The 22,201-nt window shown below is 34.2% G+C and overlaps 1 protein-coding gene across 1 annotated transcript in view; it reads left to right on the forward strand.

Moving 5' to 3' along the window:
- The window catches only part of GALNTL6 (polypeptide N-acetylgalactosaminyltransferase like 6), a 1,233,119-nt gene that overhangs the window by 544,784 nt on the left and 666,134 nt on the right, over positions 1–22,201 (forward strand). The gene's annotated exons all lie outside the window — the stretch shown is intronic.

The following is a 22,201-nucleotide window of genomic DNA, read 5'->3' on the forward strand; positions in this document are numbered from 1 at the left end:
AAAAGCAAAACTGTTGAGTGTGTTAATCTTACGGTTTCTTTAACAGAGTTCCAGTCTTTAATGATATACTTGAAATATTTATTCATGGTTTACCTAATATTATTATGTTTTGAAGTTTATATGACAAAAATGAGGTTGTCTAACATTATTCCATTAAAGTAATAAACTACCAACTTGGTAATTTAGGTTGATTTCAAAGCAGTTTTTGCCTTGCCTTGCTTAGATAGATATGTACTCAGTACTACTCAATAGTGCAAGCCAGTATCTAAAACTGAAATTTATTACTTAAAAATTTATTTAAATAACACATTGATGTCTTTTTTATTCGAACTGAGGCTAATATTTCAAGGTAGTCATTATACCTCAGGCTAAAAATAAGCATTTTAATGCATTAAAGCTAAAACTTTAAACTTTCCTTTTAAATAAAAGAATGAAAAGGGGGCATAGGGATCTGTGGCTGCACATCACCAAAAAAATGGTCTTTTGTGGTTGACACTTACTAAGAGAAATAAGATAGTGTATCTGTGGCGCATTTTCTACATAATTAACGTTGTCTTAGTAAACTGTTCATTACAGCAGAATTTTGACCTGGGGATAATATAGTAGGAAACACTTGGTAGCAGAAAATTGTGGTTTATAGAGCATATTTTGCTGAATATTTCTCAGAGGCGTCTTTCACTTGAACATCTTTAAAGAGGGAGAAAGTAGTGGCATCTACATTTGTCTTGACTTCACATCACTGTCATCTTTTGTACGGTAGCAACTTTGATGGACTATCTTTCTGCATATAATGTTACCTGGGAAGTAAATGACAGAAGACTGTCAATGTGTTCAGTGTAAAAGAAGTAGGACAGCAGAAAAAGGATTATTTGGGATAGTAATGGTGATTTTGACTTTTCTATTGGACATTTTTAAGGATAACAATGATTTTTAAAGTTTTAGTAAGTCTTTAATTTAGAGATTTCTCTTCCTCTGAACTATCAAGTTGGAAGTATTACTTTATGAACATTAAACTTTCAGAAGGTTAAAAAATTTTGAATATTGCTTTTCATTATGTTAACCTGTTGATATGTGTAAAAATAAACTTTGAAAGAAATAAATGATAAAAATACTTTTGTAATCTTTTAGAATATGTCATAATTCTAAGGTTGCGTGGAATAGGGAAGATTGTTCTTCCAGATTTTTGTTTGAGATTTTAAAAATCTCATGTGACAGAATATGAGGCAACAGGTGGACTTGACAAGCATCAGTCCTGCTTCCTGAATTATGGGAAATACAGAACATTAACATGATGAATACAAGTTAGAATTCTAACACCAACTATTAGCTATCTGACGGCAGGTTAATAAATTCTGTGTCTCAAATTTTTTTTTATCAAAATGGAGATAAGCCCTTAGTTATCTAAGTAACTCCTCATAGAAAGGTCAGGATGGAAACCTGCCTTGGATGGTTGAGCAAATGGTGCACTGCAAAGAGAGTAATTGCTCTCAACTATTGATTTCTACTCATCAAATATTCCCCTACTACTATAATATAAATAGTCTCCATACTTCTTTGTGGGGATCCTCTTAATTTAATCAACTCTAGTCCACAAGAATCTTTATCATCTGTCTATCTATCATCTATCTACCTATGTATCATCTACAGAACCAACAGAAGTCAAAGGGCATGAGAAGACAAATTGTGCTAATTCATAGCATGTTAGAAAAATTAAGACTGCTTTAACATTTAAAAAAAATCAAATTTTACCAAACAGCAAGTAACTTATTACAGATGTGGAAGAAAAATTACATTCTAGAGGTTCATCAAAAGGAGAATAAAAAGAGCATGTTACCTCCCTATATTACATGAGGGGCCTTACATGAGTGTTTATCAAAATTCCTTTCAGGTTTATTTTCTCAATTATAAAAGAAGGAAGATATCTTAGAACATCTCTTGTTTACAGAGATTCTAAGACAGAGAAGATTTTGTTGCTCCTTTCATTCTGATATTATCTCTACACATGCTGTTAAAAATTATTATAGTTTAAAGTATATTTACACATTTTTTGACAACCCAGAAATTGTAAGCCTGCAACATGTAGGGTCTTTTTCACCAGTTCTCTAAAAATCAAACTAAGGGGCGCCTGGGTGGCTCAGATGGTTAAGCAACTGCCTTCGGCTCGGGTCATGAGCCCGGAGTCCTGGGATCGAGTCCCACATCGGGCTCCCTGCTCAGCAGGGAGTCTGCTTCTCTCTCTGCCCCTCTTCCTTCTCAAGCCTCTATCTCTCATTCTCTCTCTCTCAAATAAATAAATAAAATCTTAAAAAAAATCAAAATCAAAATCAAACTAAGTAGGCCAGTCAAAATTTAAAGTACAGGAAGATAGGGTTCTTTTTTTTTTTTTTTTTAGCTTCCTTTAGGAAATTATTTCTGAAATGTTACATTTATTTTCAGAAATAGATACTGCACTTTCAAGTCTGGTCAATATGCATCTAAACACCTTTGCATTAGAACTTTTCTGGTTATTCTGCAATGTCTTTTGACCAAAGGCAATAAAATTTTGACAAGACTTAATCAAATATTACTGCCTTTTATTTTATGTCTTCTAGGCCAATAGAATAGCTACATATGCAAAGAAAAAAAAAAGAAATGAAAAAAGAACCAACATGTTAGCTATTTTAATAGGACCAGTTCAATATCAATTGGAATTCAGAGTTCCAAAAAATGTAAGCCCTCTAGTAATTGGCAAATTCTGTAGTAGTTGTTTTCATAGCAATAGAGAAAAAAATACTAAAGTATTTTATAATTATAGAATAATTTTGAATATTACAAAATGATTTTTAAAAATCTGCTTGAATAGTGTTGACTCAGCTATAAAGAAAAAACAAAACAAAATAAAACAAAACAAAACCCAAACAGGTGCATGTCCTCTCCAGCAGTTCTCAGTTTAGATATTCTTCCTAAAGCAAGCTTGGTAAACAGAATGTTGTTTTAGCCTCCTATCAGAAGCCCTCTGTCTACAGAAACATGAAGGTACAGGCCTGCAGGTAACTTTTCAACAACACTATGTTTTTGCTACCTGAAGCTTACCAGTTAGTGAATGTTATTTTTTTTTTCCAGTAAATTCTCAGAAATACATTTAACAACTTAACTTGAGGCCTATAACAAGGCTTCATGATGACTTTAAAGCAGGACTAATCCTGGGCTTATCTCCAAATTCCAGGCAACCTTAACAGCATCCACATGGAAAATGTTGAAATGTGTGAAATAAGCTGGGGCTTAACCTCAGAGATAGGGCATATTTGAACCTGACAATTCTCTAAACTTTGTGTGCTTAGATGAATGCAAGTTCACATTAGGATAGTCACAGGAGAGTTGCTGACACCCTTCCCTTAATGCAAGTATGAAGGTACAACCGTTGCAAACAGATGCAAAGCAGGTGCACACACACTCCAAACAGGTGCACACACACTCACTCTCTCTTGCCCGTGCTTGTTCCAAACCTCCTGGTCAGGAAGGGTAGGAGTTGAATATTTCAGTTTCAAAAAGACCTGTTATGCTCCATGTACAAGTTAGAGGGAAAATCAGAGACTAGAACTATCCTCCCAACCTAGCAAAGCCAACAACTTTGAAGAATCCAGTGTACTTCTCTGCAGATAGCTTAAATCCTTGTTTCTCAGTGTATGGTCCATGGACCAGAAGCATCAGCACTGCATGGAAGCTTATTAGAAATGCAGAATCTCAGGTCCCATCCAGATATATCAGAATCTTTACGTCAACATGATCCTTGTGTACTTTTTATGCAAATCAAAGCTTCAGAATAACTTTCATGTATTTCAAAATTGGGGTTGAAGTAATATGAGTAGTATGAATGCATAAATAGCATAATTTTTAAAACTTCCTGGTTTTTGTGTATATTATTATAAACAAATTTTTCTATTTGTTTTTATTGTTTAGTGTGCAATTGGTATTGGATTTATAAATCCTTAAGGAAAGGTTGGGATAGAAGTCCTATAGCATTATCCCTACATTATTTTAGATATTAATTTTACATTTATCACTGTATTTCTTTGATAGATTTTGGCATTTTCACAAATTTGTAGATATTTGCTCTGCCTTCTGATGAACTCATTTTATAGCATTTTATGTTTAATTTCAGGTTATTACCATTATTTCCTCTCTTCCCAATTTTTCCCCTTTTCCTAACATTTTATGGATCTATTTTGCCGTAGAATCATTCAATAAATCCCATGCTAACTTCAGGAAGTGGAAAAGAAATATATATCTATAATATATATAGAAATATTCATATAGAAAAATACATATAATCAGCTGATAACAAAGCAATTTCTTTAAAGATCCACATTACCATAAAAATCTGCAATTCCTTACATGGTTGGAAGTGTTTATGCATCTTTCAAATGGTGGGAATATTTTAAATCGCTTCACAAATGGTAATGATGAGTCTTGAATTTGGTTCTATTTTACTCAAGTAGTCTCCAAGTGGACATTAAGGAAAGTTTCCTTAAGCAGACAAATCAGTTAGCACACGTTTTACAACTGTTCGAAGTTGGAAGATATCATCAGTGTGAAAAGGTAGTAAAATAGATAAAGAATGATAGTGCATTTCTATTTTATATGAAAAAATACTAACAGTAAAGTGCATATAAAGATTCTGAGGTGACAGTCAACAAAAATGTTTTAGTGCCGGTATTCCATCAGATACTCCACTAGACTATGAGACATGCAATTTTTACGTCTCAGATTTATTGAAAGCGAGTCACTGTGATGAATTGTGGAATTGTTTAGATTTGATATTCATATTTTAAATTGTAAGGATGATTGTACTTTAAAAGCAAAATACAATATTAAGTTCTAATAAGTAGTAGCAGGAACTAAGAAAATGTTGTAAAATACAACTGTATATTTTTCTGTTTAGAAATTCAGCATCACCTGCTCATGAATTGAAAGAAAGCTATTCTGATTTCTGCTGTTAAATTTAAATATCATGTTGCTTCATGGCGAAATGTATAGTTTTAATAAAAGAGTTCTGTTTTACCAATTAGTTTAGCATTTGTTGTTGAAAGGGAATCAAAACACAGAGTGGCACCATATCCTAGGGTCATAAATATGAATGTCAAACAGTAATGTGTTCTCAAGGTCAGAGGAACCTACAAGAGTAAGTTTTGAAACTTACAAAATACAAAATTAACTCATAAAAAAATCTTTTTGTATTCATAAAATATGAGTGTTACCCATCAGTGGCAGAATATGCTTTGATAGAATCTATCTCAGAAGGCAAAGCGCTTTTGGGATTTCTATCTCTCTACTTTTAAATTAAAAATCCAATCTCACATGATGTACATGTCTACATAAACAGTTTATCTGACAAAACTAATGAGAGTTACGTATTCTTGTTGAGCCTTACCTTTGCCTTTATGTTTAAAGTAGCATTTTGTTGTGTCCTTTTTCTTCTGTATAGCAAATGTGAATAATCTCTCCAATCTTCAGGAATGTTACAGTCCTCAGGTTTACTACTAGAATCCTTTATTTTTTCTAGCAGAAGCCTATTTTAAGTAGGTGCTTATTTTGTAGACTAAACTAAAGGAACTTGAGATACTCTAAAGGCATATGTTATTCTTAATGAATTGTTATATGAAATAGCCTTTTTAACACTGGCCCTGGTAGGTTCAGAGCACTGCAAAAGATTCTTATGGGGACTCTATTCTTCTGTCCTCTAAAGAAAGTAATGATATACCTAAAATTTGATTAAATTAATTTCAGTTTCAGCAGGATTTATATTTAATTTACAAAGGTATGCTTGTGGAAACTTCCATTCAAATAGATACTTTATGCAGTTAGTTTTAACAAAAATTATTTTACAGTGTTCTACTGTAGAATGTGAGAATATATTTTGAAAGAATGTAGTCATCGGAATGAAATGCTTTTAGGCTAATTTTGAACACAAAAATAAGTATTTTGGAAAACGCATAATAGAATGCAGAGGTAAAACCTAAGTTTCATTGTCTGGTTGCACTGTATGTTAGCGATCACATATAATATTAGAACAAATTTCACAGCTGAAAATTTTGTTATTGTTTTCTTTTCTTTTGTCATTAAAAAATATTTTGTGTACTTAAATGAATGGGATAAACAAATTAAAACCATGGCCATACCATACCATATCATACCATACCATACCATAGCTCTATTGTGAGATGTCTTTTAAAATGACCCAATAGTGTAGTCAGTCAACTGGGGGACTATAAGTACTTATATTTGCTCTAAGAGTCTCTCTTAAGTTTTTTTTTTTTTAATATTTTTATTTTGAAGAGATAAGGCTCAGCTACCTGTCATTTTTCTAACTGTCATTTTGTTCTCTTGCAATTTTGTTCTCTTCTTAAATATTAGTTTGAAGCATATGAAATTGCCAGTTTTTTGTAGGACATTAAGTGGCTGAGTGACAATTTTTACATATTTCATCCTTAATAAATAAGCATCTTAAGACCTATCTATCTCTGGATTGAATGATTATTTAGGGCTCATGTTTGAAATCAGTGCTTTTAAAGGTAGAGGACAGCAACTCCCATCATCAGGTGGTGGATAAGCCGACCTGCTTTTTTGGAGGAAAACTCCACATGGTTAAATTAATATGTGTTTGGCATAGAAAGAGATGCTTCTTTTCAAAGCAAAACTGTTACAACTCGCCGATGTCACAAAGGCATGACTTCCTCAAGAAAAATAAATTGTGCAATTCATTTTATGGCAGATTAAATCCCATTTATTTTCCTTGCAGACAGCTGTTTTGTGTAGGATGTCACTTGTATGAAACCATTTTATGGATGTTGGGCTTCAGATCTTGGGCTGCCATAATTTTCTCTAATGAAATAAAAGGTTATGTTTTATGATTATTCCTCTTGTCAGCAAACTTGAGCTGGTGAGTTTTAATAATACAGTGTTCAGTATTTCAAGCAGCTCTTTTTGATGTCGAAATAGCCATCTGCTCTTAATTTTTAAAAAATCACTGCAGTGACACGATGCAAAAAAGCACAAATATTTCCTCCTGTCAACCTTAAAAATAAAATAGCAGTTACTTTCCTAGCAAAATGAGTTTATTTGGGAATAGCAGAAGAATTACAATTCAGGACAAGCCAACTATGGTAAACCATAGGCAAGTCTGAAGAGAAAAAGGGAAGGTCAGCCTTTATTAGGTTTTAGGAGGAAACTGAGGAGGGCTGTTTTAAACAAAAGTTCATTGGAGGAAAACAAGAGTTTGGGTTCATGGTGGTTTCTCCAAGGCTGCAAGTGGTGGTTATTGGGTTGTTGGTGGGGCATTTAGAGATATTCCTTTTTTTTCTTAAAAGCAGCAAATGAAATTGCTATCTGAAAAGTGTCTGCCCTTGTCAAGGTAATTCTTACCTTTCTTCTTCCTGCTGGTTATATAGTCTTCAACCAATGGCATGCCAGTGACAGCGCCCCCTTGGAGGATTTTCAATTCCATTCTAAACGAGGTTTCCTGCACTCCTTTTCTCACTCCTTTATCTTGAATTACAACATTTACTTAGAAAATTATTAATCTCTAAATAGTCAAGGTCTGGGTGCCTGGGTGGCTCAGTTGGTTAGGCGACTGCCTTCGGCTCAGGTCATGATCCTGGAGTCCCTGGATCGAGTCCTGCATCGGGCTCCCTGCTCAGCAGGGAGTCTGCTTCTCCCTCTAACCCTCCCCCCTCTCATGTGCTCTCTCTCTGTCAAATAAATAAATAAATAAATAAATAAAATCTTTAAAAATAAATAAATAAAAAAATAGTCAAGGTCTTTGATAGGCTGACAGATTTTAAACATCAAATGCATGTGTGTTTATGAAACACATTTTAACAAAATTGTAATAAAAATTAAATACTTTCTATCAACTGAGGAACAATTCCACATTACAATGGTAGGATCTCTGAGATGAAGGAATTTGTAAGTGACATGGTACATTTGTAACGTCTCATAGATGAATCAATGAAGACTCAGAAGGGTGACCTCCTGGGTCACACACTAGGTCCATTTTAGATACTTAGATAAATGCCAGACGAAACTAAAATGTACGGGTTTTGTGCTTATCTATACAGGTGTTTCTCCATAGTTTTCTCAGACATCTAATTCTGAGAAATTGGAACCACTCTGATAACTATCTTTAATTTAATAAAACTGTACTACAATTATGTAGACACTCTAATTGCATCTAATTTATTACTATTTTTTTTTTTGCCTAGGATCAGGATCGTAATAGAAACTATCATTTCACTGTGTACACACAAGTATTGGAATGGAGAATTCATGAGAATAATAATGATTTGAACATACAAATTCCAGTATCCATAATGGTCTTCTAGGACTATAGAGGGCCAATCAGAGCCTCCGTCCTGGAGAAAACAGTGTTTCTAACATTCTCAAAGGCTCACAAAGTATTTAAAAGGGCCATAAAACACAAATATGCTTCATGTAGCTTCATAGACTGATGTAAAGTAGAACTTATTGAGGTAAGTGAATGGTTTTAGGCTGAATTCCTGAAGGTCATCAGCTTATATCTTCATTCTGGATGTAGCATTCCAGAGTTAGATACTCTAAAAAAGTTCCTTCACTGTGTAGAAGCCAAGACACTTGCAAAATTGCCTAGTATCACACTAGTGCAAAATGTCCCCAAATGATGGGAGTCTTTCTAGGACAGACAGAAGTTAGGCTGGGGGTGAAGGGGGACATGACTGAGCAAATATTTGCCATTGGATTGGACACCAGTTGGATAAACATCACTTCTTTTTCCTTCTTATTTTCTGCCTTGTCTTCTAAAACCTGGTGAAGAACTCTATATGGAATATATATATCCATTAGCTTCTTGACAAACTAATGGTTGCCTCACAGAACAGAAAATGCTGACCCCAATGCTATAGTGGGCAATGAAAAAAAGTTGAATATTCTATCTTGAATAAATTCTAACTCTGTAAATTATCATTTTAACTTCTGCATATGTTTCTTCAGGATTATGAAGGCTATTTCCAACTTAATGGAGATATATTTGGGGTTTGAAATCAAAGTTAAGCAATTGATTTTTTTTTTCAGATTGCTTACATTTCTGCCCCCCCCTGGTTTTGCCAAGTTGAAACACTGCTTCTTAGAAAATAAAGACTCTATGAAGAAAAAGAAGTATTTATTTATTTTACACTATTGAGTATTGTAAATTTATAAACTAACAGGACAGGTAGAAATATAGTGAGTAGGAAACAGCTTAGGTGTTAGAGGGTCTTGAATTCAAGTCCCAACTTTGCCACTTATAGGTCTTGGAAACTTAGAAAGGATTAGATATGAGAGGAGATTACAGAAACAACAAGATATAGTTTCACTTTTTTTTTTTTTACTCAAGAAAAACTCTCTCTAAACTGTAAAGTGTAGGAAAAATAAGTCACCCAATACAGAGAGGAGATAGCAGGATTATCTGTGACTGTTTCAAATAAGTTCATGCTTGAAGATCTAAACCATTGCTACATGCCCAAAGAAATTGCAACATCTATCTTTTAACCATGAATAATCTTCATGAAATGATGATGAAGGAAATAACTTCCCAAGACTCAAGTCAGACAAAAAATGTCTATATGTACAAAAAGACAAATTTCAGTTTCCAAAGTTGAGTGCACTTGTTTTTGATCTTTGGAAAAATTGTAAAGTAATTGCAGCTATATGTTTTAAGTAATAAGAGATACATTAAGTACTATGAGTAAGCACAGGTTTATTAGATATTAATCAAACATTATCCCAGTGGGAAGTATGACTTTCAAATTCAGATTCCCTTAGAACTGGAACGTCCTTCCCCCACAGGAGTGACCTTAATATAATATCCCATGAGACCCAATGTATCATACTGCTCTTGGATCCCAGGTACAGGGCATATAGCTTTCTTAGGTCACTCCTATAACCATCTGCGATTACCGCAGATTGCTTGACACCAAGCAGCCTATATGTGCCCCTTAATCACACTTCTCTATGAAAAGTGAGACATGCATGGGTAGAGGTGCCTCCACTGAAATGGAAATCAAGCTGAGTCCAAAAGATGTCCTAGCAAGATGACTGTCGGTGGTATGGTAAGCTTCTGAGATTCCCCAACATACTGTTTTTGCTAGCTAGTGTTGTGTGTTGTCCCTTACTCAAGATCCCTATGCACCAGTAGCCAAATGACATGGCAGTCCTGATGAATTACCTAAGACCATAGATGATGTGGTCATCTTCTAAAACCGCATAGGCCCCTCATTGCAAAAGGATTTATGAATCAAAAGAGGTCATACTGATGAGCAGAGTCATGGATATATAATCCCCAAGATCCAAGTCTATATTTAGATATCTGCAGCTTCTAACCAGTAGGCAATAAGCCAAAATGGTGATACTAAAAGCTATAAGCTCCTAAATGATGTATATATTCTAATTTATATTCATTTTTCTTATGGGAGTGCTTTCTTACAGCTGACTTATGGTACCAATAAATAAGGTCCACTTAATGATGACTACCTTGATATCTAGCCATATGATATCTAGAAAACTACATTTTAATCTACAGTGACATGACAGATTTCAAAAGTATCCTATATTCTGTATAGTAAATCAGAATTTTAAAGGAGCTCTTGCCAACTCTTAATTTGTACGGTACAGATGACTTGCTCCTCCTAAATGAATAGCATTATTGCTGAGTTATAATAAGTCCACATTTACTAGTGATCAGGGAACTGATGATTAATTTCTAAAATTGAATCACTAAGCACAGGGGAATCATGGGGTAGTCTTCACGGAGGACAGGAAAAGGAGGGGACTTAAATCAGAAAGATGACTGCATTTGACTGAATGACCTACTTCAGAACTGTTTGCGATTGTGCTGTTCTTAGAAGAAACTGGGATATTACTAGTAGGTAGAATTTCCAAGAGAATAGAAGTGGACACCCAGTCAAAATAAAACTCCATTTATAAGACTGTCATCCAAAAGAAGGCAAATCTGATGTGTGAAAGAATGCAGCTCAGGTTCAGGTGTCAAAGACTGAATTCTCTTACAGGCCAGAGGTATTTACTGTCATGTCCTGTCTAGAAACTTGCATTCAATTTCTTTGGCCCATATCCTAATTTTCTTCTTCCCTCTTTCGCTGTAATCGAAAAGAGCGAATATACTCTGTATTGATACCAGATGATCAAGGACAGCATATGAAATAGCATAGCAAATGAATGTATCATGCCAAACACGTTTAAGTTTTAGAAATGATGGCCACTTGGTTTATCTAGAATTTGTTTTTACCTAGTTCAGAATTTAAAAGGCTAACCTATTCTGCTAATTTTAGGGAAAACTGTCTTAGTCTATCCTGCAAAGTAAGTAGTACTTTATGTTAAACTTAAAACCGTTGGTACTGTAGGTCAAGGGTGTTTCTGATAATTTAGTATGGTGAAGTTGCTTTTCTGGCAAGAGACATTCTAAGGCATCACTAGTAACAGATACAGCAAATAATCTTTTCAAATTCTTTAAGCTGCTTTCCATTTTAAGATCAGGGAAAATCTACAAGGTTGCTGAAGTCCAATATGCACAGTGAAAAAATAAATTGCCGCAGTACCTCACATTAGTGCTGGGCTTCATACCCGGTAGGATTGAGAAAATGCTTATGACAGTCGGTGCTATACCTGGTCAAAATTGAACCCAAGATAAGCTTTCACCAAGTCAATGCATGACAAATATTATCAGCATGTTCCTCATTTTGGTGCCCGAAAATGTGGTTAATTATTTTATCAACAGTGAGTTAGAAGGGGCACAAAATGGCTACTACAAATCAATAACAATTTGACAGAAAACTTCATATTTTAAATGCGACTTGAAAAGACACTTCACAAAAGAAGATATAGATGGCCTTTAATAAGCACATGAAAAGATACTCAGCATCATCAGTCATCAGGAAATGCAAATTAAAAGCACAAGGAGGGGCGCCTGGGTGGCTCAGTGGGTTAAGCCCTGGTTAAGGGTTAAGCCGTTGTCTTTGGCTCAGGTCATGATCTCGGATCCTCAGGAGGATGGAGCTGGAGCCCCGCATCAGGCTCCCTACTCAGTGGGGAGTCTGCTTCTCCTTCTGTCCCTCCCCCCATCTCATGCTCTGTCTCTCCCTCTCTCTCTCTCTCAAATAAAATCTTAAAAAAGAAAAGAAAAGAAAGAAAAGAAAAGAAGAAGAAAGAAAAGAAAAGAAAGGAAGAAAGAAAAGAAAAGAAAAGAAGAAAGAAAAGAAAAGAAAAGAAAAGAAAAAAGAAAAGAAAAGAAAAGAAAAGAAAAGAAAAGAAAATAGGGCAGGGGGTTTGAGGAAGGGACCCTGGGTCATTTTTCTTTCTGATAATCAACCAGACATATCAGCAAGGCACTCTACCTTTCTTTCTCTGTCATGAGTAGTGGTGGTTAAGTACATTATTTGGGCATCAGCCTAGGTTTGAACTGTGGCTTTACCTTTACTGGCTTTGTAACCATGAACAAGTTAGTTATCTCACTTGTCATATACTCATTGGGAAATTGGGTTTCTACATGGAAAGCAATTAGAACTGGAGTGGGTACAAAGTAAGCACTCAATTAGTTTTGGCCATTATTGTTTTTGTTATAAAAGGGTGGAATTGAAGTAGATGACCTCCAATTCTAACTCCGACAAATTCGAGTACAGAATTAATATCTACGTTTTTTAAATTATTAAATAAGTAACTGCTTCTTTCCTTTAAAACTGTTACCTCTTCTTTCCTCCCTCCCTTCCTTCCTTCCTTCCTTTTTTTTTTTTTTTGTTTCAGGTGTAGAATTTAGTGATTCATCCCTTACATATAACACCCGATGCTCATCACAAATACCCTCCTTAATATCCAGCACCCATTTAGCCCACGCTGCCCACCTCCCTCCGTCCATCCTCATAAAACTGTTACCTTTGAATAGGTATAGCACAGTGGTGGAAAGATCCTGTAAACCTTTACAAAGAACAAACATACTATCTTCATAGGCCTTTGGTGTCTCTATGATTTCATATAGATGATTCTGAAGCTGTACAACTACCATTAAAAATTGTATTATGCTGAGCAAAATAAATCAATCAGAGAAAGGCAATTATCATATGATCTCACTGATATGTGGAATTTAAGAAACAAAACAGAAGATCATAGAGAAGAGAGGAAAAAATAAAACGATGAAACCAGAGAGGGAGACAAAACATAGGAGACCCCTAACCATAGGAAACCAACTGAGGGTTGTTGGAGGGGTGTGGGGTGGAGGGATGGGGTAACTGGGTGATGGACATTAAGGAGGGCATGTGATGTAATGAGCACTTATATAAGACTGATGAATCACAGGCCTGTACTTCTGAAACCAATGATACATTATATTTTAATTAATTGAATTTAAATTAAAAGATGTTTAAAAAATTGTAATTATGAGGGGCCCCTGTCCAAAGTACCTCTCTTTTGTGAAGCCCTAAACAAATTCCTACCCTTAACATGTCAAGCAAAGTGCACTCTTCCTCAAGAGGCCTTTTATTAATTAGCTCTCCAGCTCATCTTTCTCTATAGTCTACCTTGCAATTTTTGTCATTGCAAAACCAAACTGACACACGGCATATATTTGTTGCCCTTGTGATTTTTAATTTTTTTATTTATTTTTTTAAAGATTTTATTTATTTATTTCTCAGAGAAAGAGAGAGCACAAGCAGGGAGAGCTGCAGGCAGAGGGAGAAGCAGGCTCCTCACTGAGCAGGGAGCCTGATGTAGGACTCGATCCCAGAACCCTGGGATCATGACCTGATCCAAAGGCAGATGCTTACCTGACTGAGCCACCCAGGCGTCCCCCCTGTGATTTTTTAAAAAGCCTGTTTTCTCTACCTGAAATACATCTCTGTAACACTTCCTTTCCTTCTGTGCCCCTTATCTTAACTAATCTTTTAAGACTAGTATAACACCGTTAGCCCAATTTCCTTGAAAACCTGCCATGTCAGGTTATATGGGAGGTTGTTTGAAAAGCTTACTTTAAAACAAACAAACAAACAAAACGACCATAAAAACCTGTGACTCAGTTTCCCCAAGCCATAAAATGGGGATAATAGTACCCATCTCATAGGGTGGCTGTAAGTGTTAAAATCACTATGTGTAAAGGGCTTGGGTAGTACTTGGCGCATAGAAGTCTGTAACAGTTGTTGGCAACCACCTTTGCAGGGATTCCTCTTTACTATACTAATAGTCTGAGTCAATATCATTGCAATTTCCAAATTATTTGGATATGAGTTTGTATCTATGCCTACTACCAGCTAATGAGCTCTTTGAAGAAGAGGATTATCATATTATTTTTTTTTTCTGAGTCTGGATCATAGTCCTGAAATTATTGTTGGTTGAATCAGTCTTTATGTTCACTCATTTATTCATCCACGGAAATAAAAATCATTCACTTCTTTAAAATTAAATGTATGAAAATAGGTTCACCTATTAGGTGAGTGTATTTCTTCAGTTCCTTTAATTAATTGAAGTGATTGAGAGATTCTGCAGAATAGAAAACTTTGCTATTGCACAATACTGACTTTTGTCAGAGATAATGGAGCTTCCAGGAACAAACTGCATCTTTGCAATAATGATTTCCAAATGTCACAAACTCGTAAGCCCATTGATATGGTTATCCCATTTGAGTGATTTTTTAAGTAATTTAAGGTGTGGTATTAATTATTTTGCATATTTTATTTGATTTTTCCAAGATGAGAGAATTTCAAGAAAACAGAATATAGTAGATTTAATAAAATCAGGGTCAGAACTTGTCCCAGGTCAATGTCAGAAGAGTCTTATGTTAAATACAAAATAAATTCTACTTATTATGATTGAAAAACTTTCGACTTCTAGGAATTTTGAATTCCGAGAGCATGAATCTATTTATATTTGAAAGAAGATAGCATTTCTTCCTTTAAAAAACTGAGTTTCAGTGGCAGGATAGCATGGGATGGGAAGAAAAGAACATGTGTTGAATATATTTGATCTGATGTTATATACAAAGATTCAGAATTTTAAATAAAAAATGTGCAGAAGAATATGTTCCTACCTGATTGTTCCTAATCAAATGGAATGGAAAGGATACAATAATAATGCTCAATTAATGACAGAATGAGACAAATTCATATTATATATATATTTGTGTAATTGTATATCATATGTAATATATATTTTATATATTATGTCTAATTATAATATACGTCATATATAACAAGTATATAATATATAGTTCATATATATGTGAAAAAGAAACATAGGAAACTTTTTCCTTCAGAACAATTTTTATTCAAATTAAAGCAGCATGTGTAGGCCTATCCCCCCACATTAGACTATGAGCTCCATGGGGGTAGACATAGTTGCCCTTTTTTGTCACTGCTGTGTCCCCACTGCCTAGGATAGAGAATAGGAGATGCTTAATTAATATTCGTTAAATAAATTAATAAAGGATGAATTTAAGAACACCCCACCCATTTCTGAAATCGGGTGTCAGAACTCCCGCAGCACTCACAGCTGCAGTGCACCTCAACTTCAATCCTTGTCTTGCTCTTCACATTCCTTCTTATGCATAAACTTGTGATTTCACCTCCAAACCTAATATGGGAAAGCTTAAAAAAAATCATAATGCATGTAGTGCTTTCCTCCAAGTTTTTAACTTTTTTTTTTTTTTTTAAGTTTTTAACTTTTAAGTAAGGACAAAAGTTCACTGAGTCCCATTAATTTGGTAACCCTGACAAAAATCAGAGACATTTTAAGAGCTTAAAAAGCTAGGCTGACCCACCTTTAGACACCGGGTATAATTGAAGACAATTTCTGCTTCCATTAGAAGCTTTGTTATATAAGGCCCTGTCAAAAAACTGAGATAAGCCTTATATCACTGCGAAAAAGCAGCAGTTCATCTACATTCATTTCAACTTGAAACCTGCTCGTGGTGAATATGAAATAATTTGACAGCATGTGTTTTGGTGATTATTATGGCTTATGGGAGATTTTCTGATTTCTTTTTCCCCTTTTGGTTACTAAAGGTTATATTCCATATCCATATTACTTAAGGTCATATAGAAACTACATGTATATAGTTTTCTGATAAGGCTTTGTAGAGATCTGGCTGACAGGTTAAGCACAGTATATCAATTAAATTCGATTTTCAGATAAAAATTTCAAATCTAACTTGTATCCTACTGTATCGTTTGCTAAGTCTGGTAGATTTATCTATGGATACAAACTACAAAAGCGTTATAACTATTTAAATTCATTACATTAGGAATGTGAATAATATAATTGTAATTGCCCTATTGACACATTTTGACCTATTTTTAGGTTGTCTCTTTTATAAATAAATAAAATACTCCCTCTGCTTCTCTCAGGATTTAAAAAAATTAACACCTTGGCAGCCTCAGATGTTAACTGATTGATTACCACGTGTAGATGAATTGAACAGACATGAAATTTCTCAAGTATATACCCAGTACATGAAGACTTCCACGAGGTTTTCATTAAGGAATTAGAATTAGTTTCTGAGGTTTAAGCTTTAAAATTAACACCCTACAATTCCTAGCAGAGAGGAGCAAAGCCCCTCGTTATAGGATGCCCAAACGTGTGAGACCTGACAGATAACAGTGCCTTTTTTTTTTTTTTTTTTGATACCTTTCATTTTAGGAGACAAAATAAAGGAGGGGAAGGAAGTTCTGTTCCTGTGGGCATCTAGTATTTTGATACCCCTGGTATTTGTTTCTGTGTGTTGACTAATAAATAAGCTGGTTATTTTCTTCCCATTTCTGGCCTTCCTGTGGGGAGGAAAAAAATCTATTTATGAGGGTGTGAGTATTTTCATTTCTAGGTGCTCACCCTCATTAATGATTAACTTGAACCTTTTGCTGAGGTCTGGTGACAGAACTGGGTTTCAGAGGTCGTGCAGCTCAGTCATTCATTAGACCTTGGTAAATTTATCAAATAATGAATTCCCCTAAAAGGTCACTAGATGGACAAATTTTCTTGAGGTGATAACTGATAAAGGTGTAAGCTTCTCATTTGTATTTCTGCATATGGTCCATGTTGGAAAAACGATTTTAAACTGTGTTTAAAATGCTGCTATGTGTTGTTAATATAACTTAATTAATTTCATTCAGCTCTATTTAAAAAAAAAAATACCCCAGTGTTCTGAATTACATGGAAGAAATTAGGGTAGGGGTTGTGCTAAATCTTTTATTTAATGGGCATATTAATGTGGATGGATTTCTTACTTTGTACTTCTGCAAATGAACAAAGTCTCCTTGAATTAATATTTCGTTATACCATATAAATCTTAATGCATACATGTTTTCTTCAAAACAAACTTAATTTAACCCCCTGAGACATAAATATGTATATGTCTCATTAGTATTTCTCAGAAAGTTCCTGTAAATTTATAAAACTCCGAATTTTTAACCCTTTTTGTCAACATCCTAATCTTCTACAAAATGATAAAGATTCTGGTTTATTTTTTTCAGTATTAGCTGAGGACTTAAAGTGATAGTAAAAATATGTCTAAGAAGTCATTTTTATCTTTCATTATGAAACTTTGGGAAAAAAAAATACCAGCAAAATAGTGTCTAGAAATAGCATGGGTATATTATTATCAGGAAAACTTGCACTGGTTTTATGACACACCAATAAGTATTAAATACCTTATGTCACCTTCAAGCACAACTTCCCTTCCTTATAAACAGGTATGGAAATAATTTTATAATGATGATCACAGAGCTGTTATAGAAGACTGCACAAGGATAGTGCAAGTGCTGTGACCCTGGAAGTACTTTTTCGGTCACCCTTAAACAAAAGAGCCACTTGAGTTATATACTATATATTCTGATAGGAAGTTCTAATATTGAAGTTATGTTTCTTTTTTTTTTTAAAGAATTTATTTGAGAGAGAGAGAGAGAACACGAAGGGGGGAGGGGGCAAAGGTAAGAGAGAGAAGCAGACTCCCCACTGAGCAGGGAGCCTGACAAGGGGCTGGATCCCAGGACCCTGGGCTCATGACCTGAGCCAAAGGCAGACGCTTAACCAACTGAGCCACCCAAGCGCCCCTGAAATAATATTTCTTAAATAATTCCTTACTGCATGTGAAAGAAACACTAACAGTTCCAGAGCTCAAGTACAATTCTTAGGAATAGATAATAATGCTTGAAATTAGCCAAATAGAGATAAGAGAAGACTCTGATTCAGGCTCTATTTCATTATCCTCAAAAAGGAATGTAAGAATGTTATCAGCCTCCAAAGTCTGGATAAAAGATCACCTGTTTACTTTGTAAGCATTGGCATAACATTAATGTTAATTACTTAAATAACAACCAATTGTATATTTATATGAAAAAATGTTATATAAAAATAAGCAATTATTGAGATACCAGTGACTTGATGGAATTCAACACTTGATCTTAGCCAAAAGGCCAAGAAGCAATGTGACTTGATGGAATTCAAATTAACACCCTTTGAAATAAATTATTTGTTGATTTTTCTTATTTTGTATTCAAATGAATAAAAATTATCATAATTTATAGCTGCTACTCTATAAGTTTTTCTTTTATTATAGTGATGCAGGAGTGCCAGGTCTGAGGACCCAGAGGGGGTCCCACAAGACCGGCTAAGATAGTCCTTGGCTTTGTGCAGGATGGAAATCAAATGCAAGCCGAGAGGAAGTGAGAGCAGAGTTTACTGAAGAAATATCGAGTGTCTGGGAGATTCAGAAAGGAAAGGAGAGAGAGTCTCATATTTGCTTGGGAATTTGGAGGTTTTATTGAGGATAGTGGTCTGGTGTATGTGTCCTCTCAGGCATCCAGGAACTGGTCTAACAAGGACAAATGCTCAGGTGTCCTCCATATGTTCCTTATGCCCTAGAATCAGGGGTTTTCGTGTCAAGGTGTTTGGAGTCTGTGGTCTTAGAGAACGTTCATGAAGACCTCACTTGGTCACTCCTTAGATGTTATCTATTTGCTGGAAGACTCCAAAGAAGCCTTTAGTTCCTTGACCTTTATAAGGAGGACATATATTATCTGTTCTCTAAGTTGTATATACGGCATGGGTGCAGGTCCTAGCAAGAACAGAAGCAGGAAAAGGATCAAAGAAAATAAACAGCTTTTTTTTTTTTTTAATGGAGTCCCTTCAGTTTCCCTGTCTCAATAGGATCCTAGTGCTTGGTAATAACATAAACTATGACTTGTATAACATACAAAGTGAAGAAAGTACACTACATACACATTGATTTATGAGGTCTATATATTATCAGCCACAAGTTTTTAAAAATGTATCTCTGAGAGAGTGTGCATTATGAACTAGATGAAATTGATGTTTGTGTTTTATTTACATGAATACAATTATAAAATATTATTTTATTAAGTATTTAATATTGCTCTTTTGGGTAGCTTTATCTAAATCCTTTCAATATTCAACGCCAGAATGGGTCAGAATAAGATTGATGTTACTCTGGTGGAATTTTTTACTTTTAGTGTATATATTCTATTTTTTTTAAGTACACAAAGATGTACACTTAAGTTCAGTAGGAAAAAAAGAACATCAACACTCTCTAATATGCATCAATTAACATAAGTAATCTATTTTAATGGGATTTCACAACAATGAAAGTTATTTTCTTAAAGCTTTAAAAATGTAATTTAAATCTATAAAACATATTCCAGATAATTTACCATGAAAGAGAAGTAAGTGACAGTCTAAATATGGTCACATTCTAATTTTTGTTGTTTTGTTGTTTTACAATGAAGATATTTAGAACATCTCATCCTAAAGTAATTTTGGTTTCTTTGTTGATTTTCAACTTATCAAATTGTTTATTTCCTTTTCCTTTTTGCAGTAGAACATTAATGCAAATAAATTTTGTGTGAATAAATTTATTTTTATAACAGTTAAATTGAAGAAATAATTTAATAAATCTGAAAGTTAACAGTTTGTACTTCTGTCATACATTGAACTCTAGCTTTTATTTAACTGCCCTGGTTAGGCAAGCTTTATGAATTCATACAATTTGCTGAAGGCACACTACTGCAAACAATAATGTAAAGGGAAGTTGAATAAACTTCTAAAAATTCCCGTGAAGATTATTCTTTATTTTTATCATTTGCCATTTTCTCTAAGAATTTTGGACAAAGAAGCTGAGATGTGCGGTTCAAATTAAACACAACTGATTGTTTCTTTTCCTTAAATTTATTTCCTTTTTTGGTCTTTTTTGATGAAAGATTTATTGATAATATAATTCACAAACCATAAAACTAACTGTGTTAAAATATACAGTTCAGTGTCTTTGACAATATTCACAGAGTTGTGCAGCCATCATTACCATTCAATTTAAGAATATTTATTTCATCACCCCCAAAAAAGCTTTGCACCTGTTAGTAGTCATTCCCTATTTCTCCCTCCCCCAGCTCCTGGTAACCCCTAAAATACCTTCTGTCTCTTTGTATTTGTCTATTCTGGACATATTTTACAAACAGAACTATATAATATGTAGCTTTCATGACGAGATAATGAGATTTTTTTCCTTTCTCATAATGGTTTGAGTTTCATCCATGTTGTAGCATGTATAAAGACTTCATTCCTTTTTATGAGTTAATATTCTTTTGTAAAAAAAAAGATATCCTTCTGTATGACTAAATCACATCATGTTTATTGATTAATCAGTTGATGGGCAGTCTGGATTGTTTTCACTTTTTGGCTACTATCTGTAATGCAACTATTAACATTCATGTTCAAGCTTTACCAAGGACTTAGTTTTTATTACTTGAGTGTATACTTAAGAGTCAAATTGCTCGGCCAAATGTATGTGTCACATTTTGATGAACTGCTAAACTGCTTTGCAAAATGGCTGCATCATTTTTACAATCTATTGGTAATTTATGAGGATTCTTATTTCTCCACAGCTTTACCTACACTTGCTATTATCTGTCTTTTTTAGATATTTAGTCATTCTGTTGAGTATGAAATAATATCTAATTGAGGTTTTGATTTGCATTTCCCTAGTGAATAATGATGAATATCTTTTCATGTGCTTATTGGCCTTTTATCTATCTTTGGAGAAATATATACTCAAATCCTATATCCATTTTTTAATTTGATCTTTTCATTGTTAAGATGTAATGGATCTTAATATTTTCTGGATACAAGTGCCATACTAAATATATAATTTATAAATATATTATGCCATGCATAGGTTGCCTTTTCACTTTTTTGATGTGTCCTTTGAAATGCAGAAGTTTCTAATTTTGGTGGAGTCCAATTTCTTTTCTTTTCTTTTTTTGTCTCTTGTGCTTTTGGTGTCATATCTTAAAAAACATTGCCTAACAGAAGGTTATGGGAAATTACTCCTGTGTTCCCTCTTCTAAAAGTTTTGTAATTTTGACTTTTACATTTAGGTTTTGATTCATTTTGTTTTAATTGTTGCAGCATACTGTGTAAGGTAGGGGTCCAAATTCATTCTTTGTATGGGGGTAACCAGTTGCCCCAGCAAAATTTATTGAAAAGACCATTCTTTCCCCATTGAATTTTTTAGGCATCCATATATAAAATCAAATAACCACAAATGAAAATGCATATTTCTGGACTCTCAATCCTATCTCATTAGTCTATTTATTTATCCTTATGCATAATACCCTATATTAGTTACTATATTTTTCTAGTAAATTTTAATGTGGGATGATCTTAATTCCTTCTTCATTTTTGAAAAATAGATTTGCTGGTTACAAACTTCCTGGTTGACTTTTTCTTTAATCATTTTGAATATGACATCCTTCTACCTTCTGAATTCCATGGTTTCTGATGAGAAGTCAGCTGTTAACCTAATGGAAGACACCTTATACCCAATGAGTCAGTTTTCTCTTGCTGTGTTCAAGATTCTTTCTTTATCTTTTAATAATATGACTATGTTGTGTCCAGGTGTGGATCTCTGAGTTTTTCTTATTTAGAGTTATTTAAGCTTTTTGTATGTGTAAGTTTGATGTTTTTCATCAAATTTGGGACATGTTGGTCATTATTTCTTCAATTACTTTCAAAATATTCCAAGATCTTGTCTTTCCCTCTCCACCCTCCATGACTTAAGTTTGCATCCCATTCATGTAAACTAGATGCTCTTCCCATTACTGCAGCTTTCTCTTTCCCTCTTGCCTCCATTCCTTTGCTCTCGCTGTTT

This window comes from Callorhinus ursinus, unplaced genomic scaffold, assembly GCF_003265705.2.
Source record: "Callorhinus ursinus isolate GAN/ISIS: 27379988/994484 unplaced genomic scaffold, GSC_fseal_2.0 scaffold4, whole genome shotgun sequence".
Classification (NCBI taxonomy): Eukaryota; Metazoa; Chordata; class Mammalia; order Carnivora; family Otariidae; genus Callorhinus; species Callorhinus ursinus.